The sequence below is a fragment of the Heliangelus exortis genome, chromosome 2 (genome assembly GCF_036169615.1).
Source record: "Heliangelus exortis chromosome 2, bHelExo1.hap1, whole genome shotgun sequence".
Lineage (NCBI taxonomy): Eukaryota > Metazoa > Chordata > Aves > Apodiformes > Trochilidae > Heliangelus > Heliangelus exortis.
The window spans coordinates 102,348,128-102,358,511 of record NC_092423.1 but is presented as its reverse complement, the minus strand read 5'-3'; positions in this window follow the sequence as shown (position 1 = coordinate 102,358,511).

Below are 10,384 nucleotides of genomic sequence, written 5' to 3'. Positions count from 1 at the left end.
ATAAAGTAGTCTTGTAAATAGTCTAAAGATAACCCATTTGATAAAAAAGTTCTGTCTCTAGCTGCTTGTGGTGCCCGGTGAATCCTCACTGTACTTGAATATGTACACCAGAGACACCTGCTCTAAGCAGGACAACACATGAATTCCTGAAATATAGCTCATCAGTTGGGTAATGTCTAAAATGGGTCTGTATTCTTGATAGATCAGTAGGGCAGACTATTTGCTATTTTTTTTTCCTCAGGAAAGTAGCAGTAAAATTATTTTATCAGGACCTCCACTCTAAATAAACTGAAGAAAAAATAACCCCATCTCTTGAACATGTACTTTTCTTTGTTCAGTGGTATCTTATCGACTCTGTATATATCTTTGTGTTTTAAAAAAATAAAAAATGATCAGCATCTATGTCTTGGATAGTTTAGTTTCTGATGGTATTTCCTCATAAAAGTATTAATGTATTTAGGTGTTATTGATAGTTCAGTGATAAATATTGCACATTCAGATATACAATGATAAAACAACTTTGCAGTCTGTTCAAAAGTTTTTAGCAGCCGAGAGCTAAATGAAGTTTGAATAAAATGTAGATTCATGGGCTATACAACAGAACTTAAGTTGAATCATCCTAATACAGACTGGAAATAAAGCCTGAACTATCTTTAATTTTAGGCTGCTTTTACAGAGCATATATAAAACTGAATTCTTTTTAACATAGTGTATGAAACTTCTGGCTCTTGTATGAGTATTTTGTTTTGGATATTCTTATAATGATGGCATCTTTTAAGCTTCTAACTTTCTGCTCTTTGGCTGTACTCTAGAAGTTGAATTGAACACCTGTAAGTTTTCTGAGAGGTGAGCAGTATTTCTGCTTTCATCTATTGTCCTCCCATTTTACCTTTTCAAACTTTTAGCCTTCTTCTGTTAACAGCCTATTCCTTACAAAATATCGTTTCCTTCTCTTTAAAAGTTTTCTTCTGTGACCTTTCTAATATTTTTGTTTTATAAAACAATATTCTTCTAATTAAATAGAACAGTGAAACATACAGAATAATTAGGTTCCTTTAAAATATTTGCTTAGCAGCTATGCTGTCTCAACTGCCTGAGAATGTGTTTGTCTCTGCTTCTGTAACCAACTGTTCTTAAGTTTCTTAGTATCTGCAGATTTTTTTTGTCTTGTGGAGTAGTCAGTTGACTCAGTAACTGAAAGCAAAATAAACGTCATTCCCTGAGCCTAATGCTAGCCCAATGGTAATGGGTTAAAGAATCAAGGTCACAACAACCTTCATATGTGTTGACAAATGTCATATTCCAAAATTCAAGTACACTGATTAATAAAATGTCCACATTTGTAATGGTAGCAAAGTGTTCTTTTGTTATTGGGCTGAAATCTGTTGTGAGCTGAGTTGAGTTGAACTGAACTGACTTTAGAACCATCTTGGGCTTTGACCTTGGGTTCTGTAAAAGACTGCAGGGATTTTTATGTCATAACATAAGACTAACATTGGCCAGTGTTTACTAGGCAATAAGTCTTCATGTTTTTAAATGAAAGGAATTTTTAAGTGCTTCTAAAACATGGCTTCTGCGTGATATTTGAAGTCAGGTAATCAGTTATTTTTTATTTGTATCCTGGAATATGGCTTTTAAATTTGGTCATTAGGCACTAGAATATAATTACTGTGCTTGATTTTGGTTTTGTTTCTTTTGCTACCAGATTGTAAAGTCTTAATCAGAATGTACCACTGGTACCTTTACATTTCAGTAGTACAAGTAATTTGTAACTAATTTTTTTGTTTTGTATGGCTACAATTCCACCATTTATAGATAGTGTATCTTTTATGCAATTTAATATGCCTTAAGTTTGGTTTTTTTATACTCAATAAAATGTCTTAAACCTCTTTCTCTGGAGGATGGGTTTTTACTGCAAGTATAGAAACATGACATAATAAAGCACGATTTATTTTATTTTCCTGGAGGAGCTAGGCAATTAATTGTTCTCTTTGCAACAGATACTAATTCCCTGGGTGTATTTCCTGTTAAATATGCATGATGTAGAGGAAAAATAAATATACAAACATCTGCTCTCTATAGATTGGAAAAGGAATAAAAAATATTTTGACCTTTTAAAAACTGATGGCTTTTTAAAAACTCTTAAGTAGCAGAGGTCCTTAATTATAGGGTGTCCATTCAGCTCGTGTGTGAGGCTACTCAGCCTTCTCTTTGATTTTGGACAAAGTACCCTACTCCAAGCTGGATAGCAGCCTGTTGTTCTCTGTGTTTTGTAATACTTCTAATGTTTCATGTAGTTTGGCTTTTAGTTGGAGTTCTCACCCCTGTTCCATCTTTTGTGATACAATTCTTTAAAAACTCCATATATTTTAATCCTCTTTCTGGAAAGAGTACAAAGGAAGAAAAGGCCAAGAGCTGAAGACATTCCCTTATCCATAAGAGGGAAAACTCCTTGCAGCAATGCTCTGTAGCAGAAGGAAGCCCATGGTCTCCCTTGCCAAATGACCCTGCAAAGCAATGGAGATTTTGTGGACAGAAATACCGACTGCTGCTCCCCTGTGTCCGTTCTATTAAATTATTTGATGCGTAAATAATTTGAGCATTGCAAAGAATCTGAAGAGACAATATGTTCTCTTCCCATGCTTTGGGGAATACTATTTTTTTTTTAATACTGGAAACCTTAGTGCCTCCTTTGGAGTCGGTTAACCTTATTTTGGCAGCAGTACAGAACAGGGAATTGACCCTTTTTTCCCAGCACTTGGTCTCTCCAATTTTAGCTGTGAAAGGATCCTGGTGTGATGAAATCATGTATTGTTGAGGATTTTTTCTTGCAAAGATTTCCACCATATAGGACTATAGTGTCTTCACTGGAGTGTTACATTTTTGGTGCTATTTTTATTTTTTAAAGGAATGGAAGAAGCACAGGAGAGTCAGCCCTCAGTGTCCTCACTAGATGAGGAACTACTGAATACCCAATGCCATATCATAAAAGTGCACTGGCATCTTCAGTTCTGTGGCAGGAGACTGGCAGAGCCTGAACTCATAATTTCACAAGCATTTTCTGTAGAATTCCATTTGTTTACAGGATTTTTATATGGATGTAGTTTTGCACCAGTACAAACAGCAAGATCTGACAGAAGAGCATATGCATGCTGTTCTGCTGTCTTTCAGATTTGTAGATTAAAAATTTAATAGAGGAATACAGAAGAAATTGTTACCTATCACAGGTCAGGCAACAGTAATGATTGCCCAGCAGAGACAATGCTCTAGATTATTGCTCATGCTTACAACCAGCACACTGGCCTGACCATCGAGTACTGCATAAAATGTTAGATGTCAGTTCTGTTGTGCTCTACACCCCTCTGGATAATGGTCCTTTTGTGAACCCCAGTTCATAAGCGTCTACCAGTCCCAGCATTTGCCCGAAGCAGAGATGATCATGTCTGTCTACAGGATGATTGACTGTGTTGTTCCTCCAATTCAGAAGTCCTTATCAACAGCTTTGTGATAACAGGAGTCTTGAATCATAGAATTTTCAGGGTTGGAAGGGACCTTTAAGATCATCTAGTTCCAATCCCCCTGACACGGACAGGGACACCTTCCACTAGATCAGGTTGCTCAGAGCCCTGTCCAGCCTGGCCTTAAGAAATTCCAGGGATGGGGCTTCCACCACCTCTCTGGGCAGCCTGTGCCAGTGTCTCGCCATCCTCATGGTAAAGAACTTCTTCCAATCTAAATCTACCCTCCTCAAGTTTGAATCCATTCCCCCTAGTCCTATCACTACCTGACATCCTAAAAAGTCCCTCACCAGCTTTCTTGTAGCCCCCTTCAGACACTGGAAGGCTACAATAAGGTCTCCTCGGAGCTTTCTCCTCTCCAGACTGAATAACCCCAACTCTCTCAGTCTGTCCTCACACGAGAGGTGCTTCAGCCCTCTGATCATCCATGTGGCCCTTCTATGGACCTTCCAGCATGTCCATGTCCCTACTGTAAAAATGGCTCCAGAGCTGGATGCAGTACTCCAGGTGGGGTGTCATGAGAGCAGAGTAGAGGGGGAGAATCACTTCCCTCAACCTCCTGGCCACGCCTCTCTTGATGCAGCCAAGGATCTGGTCCAGCTTTCTGGGCTGCAAGTGTACATTGATGGCTCACATTGAACTTCTCATCCAGCAGCACTCCGAAGTCCTTTTCCTCAGGGCTGCTCTCAAGCCAGTCACTGCCTGGACTACCTCAGTGCTTGGGATTGCCTCAACCCAGATGCAGGACCTTGCACTTGGTCTTGTTGAAATTTATGACATTGGCACGGGCCCACATGTCCAGCCTGTCAAGGTCCCTCTGGATGCCATTGCTTCCCTCCAGCACATCAGCTGCATCACACAACTTTGGGTCATCAGTGAACTTGCTGAGGGTACACTCAATGCCACCGTCCATGTCACCAACAAAGACATTAAACAAGACCAGTCCCAACACTAATCCTTGAGGGACTCACTTGTCACTGACCTCCACTTGGACACAGACTAATTGACAACCACTCTTTGGGTGTGGCCATCAAGCCAATTCTTAATCCACCAAGTGGTCCATCTGTCAAACCCATGTTTACCAACTTGCAGACCAGGATGTCATGTGGGACTGTGTCGAAGGCTTTGCTCAGGTCCAGATAAATGTCAGTTGCTCTTCCCTTGTCTATTGATGTGGTGACCTTTTCATAGAAGGCCACAAGGTTGGTCAGGTATGATTTCCCCTTGCTGAAGCCATGTTGATTATACCCACTCATCTCCTCATTATTCTTCTGCTCCAGCAGTGCCTTCAGGAGGATCTGCTCCATGATCTTACCCAGCACAGAGGTGAGATTGACCAGCCTAAAGTTCCCTGGATCTTCCTTCTTTCCCTTTTTGAAAATGGGGGTTTATGCTTCCCCTTTTCCAGTCAGTGGAGACTTCACCAGACTGTCATGGCTTTTGGAATATACTAGACCTGTTTAGCCTGTTCTGCCAGTTCCCTCAGTACCTGTGCGTGTATCCCATTGGGTCTCAGGGAATTGTACACTATCAGGTTCTTCAGATGGTCATGAACCTGATCTTCACTTACAATGGGCAGTTCTTCCGACCCTTGCCATTGACTTCTGTGACTTCAGGAGTGTGGCTGGAGCTCTTGCCAGTGAAGACTGAGGTAAAGAAATCATTGACAACCTCAGCCTTCTCCATATCACTTGTCACTAGTTCACCTGTTTCTTTTCTGAGGGGTCCCACACCTTCCCTAGTCTTCCTTTTGCTGTTAATATACCTATAGAAATTTTTGCTGTTCCCCTCAATCTCCCTGGCTAGATTTACTTCTAACTGAGCTTTGTTTTTTCTAACCAGGTCTTTTACTGCTCAGACAGCTTCCATATATGCTCCCCATTCTAGATGTCCTTTCTTCCAATCCTTGTAAAGTTTCTTTTTGTGTGATATTGTGCCCAAGAGCTCCTTGTTCACCCAGTCTCCTAGCATTCTTTCCTCCCTTCCTCTTTGTCAGTATACTTCACTCCTGGACACAGAAAAGGTGATCCTTGAGTACTAACCAGCTGTCCTGGGCTCCCTTTCCCTCTAGGGCTTTGTACTTTGGCCAGCAGACCCCTAAAGTAATCAAAGTCTGCACGGCTAAAGTCCAGGGCTGTAAGATTGCAAAACATCTTCCTAGATGCCCTGAGGATCTTAAATTCAAGTGCTTCATGATCACTGCAGGTAAGGTTGTCCCTGAGTCTCGCATTGGTCACCAGCCCTTCCCTTTTGGTGAGAACTAGATCCAGCATAGCACCTTTTCTTGTTGGTTCCTCTACCATTTGGAGGAGGAATGCATTCCAGGAACATCCTGCATTTCAGACACCTTGCTGTGTTGTCCTCTGTAATGTGTGGTCTGTATAGTGTCTTCCCTAGCACCTCATGTGTGATATCACTATTTTAATTGGCAGTATCTTATCTGATCAGCATTTTAGTATTAAGAGCTTTTTGCACAGAGTTAAGATTTAAAAGGTACAAGAAATTATCTATTGTTCCAATTTCAACTCCGTTGAAAAGTTTACAAGTTTGGCAAGACTCCAAAGCAGAAGGAAAGACAGGTGGTGATGGAATGGTATAAATATTTTGAAACAAGCAAGATGTATGTAATTTTGTATCACTTTTCATACCAAGCTTCAGAATAATGAATGCCTTTGTAGCAGTAGAAATCACATGTCCCCTCTCAGAACACTTAACACTAGGGCAGTCATGTGTGACTACTGGTTCACCCAGCTAAAAGTCCTTCATTATTATGCCTGGAAAAAAAGCATCTGGAGTTACCAGTTAAAATTACCTATCAGGTTTTAACTAGCAAGGGTCATCACATTACTTATGAAGTGCAGAGAGGACACCAAAGTAATGGGCTCTATTTGACTAATTCTCTATAGTAACTTATTGTCCTTTCCTTATGCCAAAGGTTGGGCCACCAGTTTTAAGAAAGCCATAATTCAGAGTTGAGTCGCACAAGATAAGAAAGGAAAAGCTACAGCCAGGGGTTGCACTGTTTGGGCAAGAGTAGACTTTTAAGAGGAAAACCACAAACTTGAAAGATGTAAAATTGTAAAGGAATAAAGAAATCAGAGATTAGCAATCCAGCATCACTGAGGATCTCTCCCAGCAACCAGCAAATGTCAGCCCTTCCTATCTGCCTGATTACTCAGAAGATATTCCTTAGGTGTTTTATTGTAGGTGATGATCACACACAAAAAAGTAAATCCTCACTGTGTTTTGCATGTACTACAACAAAAACTGTGAAATATGCTTACAGAATCTGGACAGCGAAAGACACCCACAATGACAGGGCAATGGTTACTCTGTCACCAGCCCAAAATCAGGACCACTGGACAATGTCATGCCAAGACATTCAAATGAATAAGCAGTCAACTGGTCCAGCCTGGCCCATTGGCTTGGACTCCATAGTGTCACAGCTACTGGAGCTGGTGGTAAGGCATTCCTTGCTGTTTCAGGAGAAAGCAGACAGTAGTCTGTAGGGAAATGGGAAGAGTGAGAAAACAGTGCCAAATGCCAAGATGGTAGGAAGACAAACAGGAGGAAGCAGGCTTCCAGGAGAAAAGGAAGTAGTTATGATGCCCAGCTACAAAAAGGCTGGAAGACACTCAAGACAAGATACTCAGTAGCAGCAAAATCAACCAGAATTGAAAGGCATAGTGTTCCACACACATTGTAGGATCTTTTCTGTGATGATCTATTTATTAAATTTTCGTATTTTTTAAACATTGTACAGAAGAGAATGATGTATTTTATCCCAGTTTTCATGACTTGTAAGGGTGTGGTTGGAGCGACTCACTCTTTATAATGTATATATATTTGCAAGCATAACAAGTGTTCTATTAAAATGTTAATGCATTAATCTTGTACTTCAACAGCCTTTCCACAAATTGGAAACTGTTTCCCTCCCAATCTGTATTTATCGGATACATGTTTTCAAGTGTTTTGTTTCAAGTATCAATCAGGTTTCGTTGTCTTACAGAGGAAGGAAGTTTTTAAGGTCTGGCCTATCCTAATTCACTTCCCATGAAAGAGATGACTCTGGTGCACAAGATGCAGTGGGCTGCTATCAAACTGTGCTGGATTTGGTTGGGATAGAGTTTATTTTCTTCATAGTAGCTAGTATGGGACTGTGGTTTGGATGTGTGCTTGAAACACTGTTGATAACATAGGGATGGTTTTGTTACTGCTGAGTAGCACTCACACAGCATCAAGGCCTTTGCTTCTCATGCCACCCCACCAGTGAGTTTTTTAGGGGTGCACAAGAAATTGGGAGGGAACATGGCTGGAACAACTGACTTCAACTGACCAAAGAATATTCCACACATGATGTCACGCTCAGCACACATAAACACTGCAGGAGGACGAGTGAAGTGGGGGATGTTCAGAGGCTTCCCAACCAACCACTATGTGTGATGGAGCCCAGATTTCCTGGGGATGGCTGAACGCCTGCCTGCTGATAGGAAGCAGCAAATGAGTTCCTTGGTTACCTTTGCTCATGTGCATGGCTTTTGTTTTACCCTTTAAACTGTGTTTATCTCAAGCCATGAATTTTCTCACTTTTACTCTTTTGATTCTCTTCCCCCATCTCACCAGGGAGTAGCGGATGGGGCTGAGCAAGCAGCTGTATGGTACTTAAGTTTCCAGCTGGGCTTAAACCTCCAGCACAAACATATTTCATGACCACCATGTTTTTGGCTGCAGTCATTTGTCCCTGGTGGGTGAACTGCAAGAGCTTCTTGCTTGTTCACTATTCGTGGAGGTTCTCTGGTGTTGTCACAGTTTCCTTCAGTGCTCCAACACAATCCTAGAATAGCTGCCAGCCTAAATCCTCCAAGTATCCATCTAGTCAGGTGTCCTCCTTCTAAATACAGCTTTGGATAACAGTGCAAAAAACTTTACAATGCTCAGATACAGGCTGACTCATTTTCAAACTCAAACTCTTCCAACTCTGTAACATTTGGATATTTTATCCTAAGACCAAAGTATATGTTTTGTATGTCTCCTCATAATATTTTCATTATTTATTTCTCTACTTATCTTGTTTCTATACATATAAGGAAAAATATTTTAAATATCATTAAATTATTAATCCTCATGTGAAAATATTTCATACTTCAATCAAAAGTTTTAGGAAATGTGTATTTTCTTATCAGTTTTCTGTGGTTTTCCAGCAGAACTCCATTCTGTATCCCTTCTTCTTATAAGATAGGCTTTAATTTCCTGCTTATCTTTCCTATTGTCATATTTTTAACTATAATATCCTCTTAGTTGGGAAATGTCAGTCATCTTAGGCACACTTTCCACAACTAGTCACATCTTATTTCTAGTCATATGAGTCATTATTTTCATCGGATTTTAAATGAACATGTCTCATTGTATTTTTGTTTACTTGAGTTTTACTCACAAAGCCAAGCTGACAGAGTTAATCGGGACCACAGGAGGGTGAAGGAACAGTTCATTGTCCTTCCTCCTCTGTCGGAGGGTGCGGGCTTGTGGAGCAAAGAGACGACTCAATATGAGTTAGCAACTAAGCTCGATTTTGTTAAGCAAAGCGTTACATTTATATGGTCTTAGCACCTTCGTGGCTCATGTTGATTGGCTGCGTGTTGCTGTTCACACACCTGTTGTCGCGTTGCGATTGGGTGCTGCTTATCGTCCTTGTTCTGCTTTGTTGATCGCAGGCATCCTGTTTGCAACTTTTTATCTGCTGTAACTTTCTTTTACTCAGGGGCTCAGAACTGGTTAAATACAACTGTTTATGTGCTGTCTATGCGATGCTTTCCCATCCTGTTATTCTTCTTTTCTGCTGCCAATTCCCTTATCTTTTGCACATAGCTGATCTTTTAATAACCTTGCAGCTGGGCCTCAAGGCCCTTAGCTCACTCTGGCTAAAGCTGGTTAGTCAGGATTGCTCACATGTCCGTTTTCTTCCAAAAACTCCTAACACTCCTCCACCATCACTCCTTGTGTTGCCTTCAGTGTTTAGAAATATGTTACAACATTGGTCAGGTATCTCAGAACCATGGACTATTCTTACAGACCACTCAGCCTGACTAACTGGATAATGTTTCACAGATTTCATCACTTTTTCGGTCACTCATTTTTTTTTTCAATTAACTGAGAAGTAAATGAAACCATAAATAGTAACCCACTGCTCCACATTTACCTTAGCGTGCATGTTATGGCAACAATTCACTGTATATTTCTGTTCTTACTCTGTTTCTTATTTCTGTTATATTTCCATTTTCTTATGGTTAATGATGCTGTAATTTCGCACCTCAGCAGTTCAAGTAATGCTGCTGTTTTGTTTCATACCTCAGGGGTTCTCACTAAGGTAATTTGTATAACAGGCCACGTCACAGGTCTATGGAGTTCTAAATGCAAGATGCCACAGGATCCTCTTCTTAGATACAAACCTTTTTTTTTATTTTAAGGAAGAGCAGCACTTTATATCAGATAGGATGTGTAGCATACATAACACTTTATATTACAAAGGATGTATAGGTAGTAGCATTCAGAATCACTCAATAGACCGTACTACTGCAACAAGCCCTTTTAGAGGGGCTGTGGGCTTTCCTCTAGTGAAGAAAGAGAGATTTTCATTACATGTATATAAAATATTTAATATCTAAAAATGTCCAGTACTGGAACTTAGTTCATACGCACCTTCAATACAAAGAAATCATATAATTAATTTATTCATTGAATGAAAAATTTAGGTACAGGGAGGACAAGAATAATAAACATGTTCACACATATAAAAAAAACATTCCTGAGCATCATCTGAAATACTGAGTGGCAAGATGAACAAATAATTACTTACTCTACTGCTACTA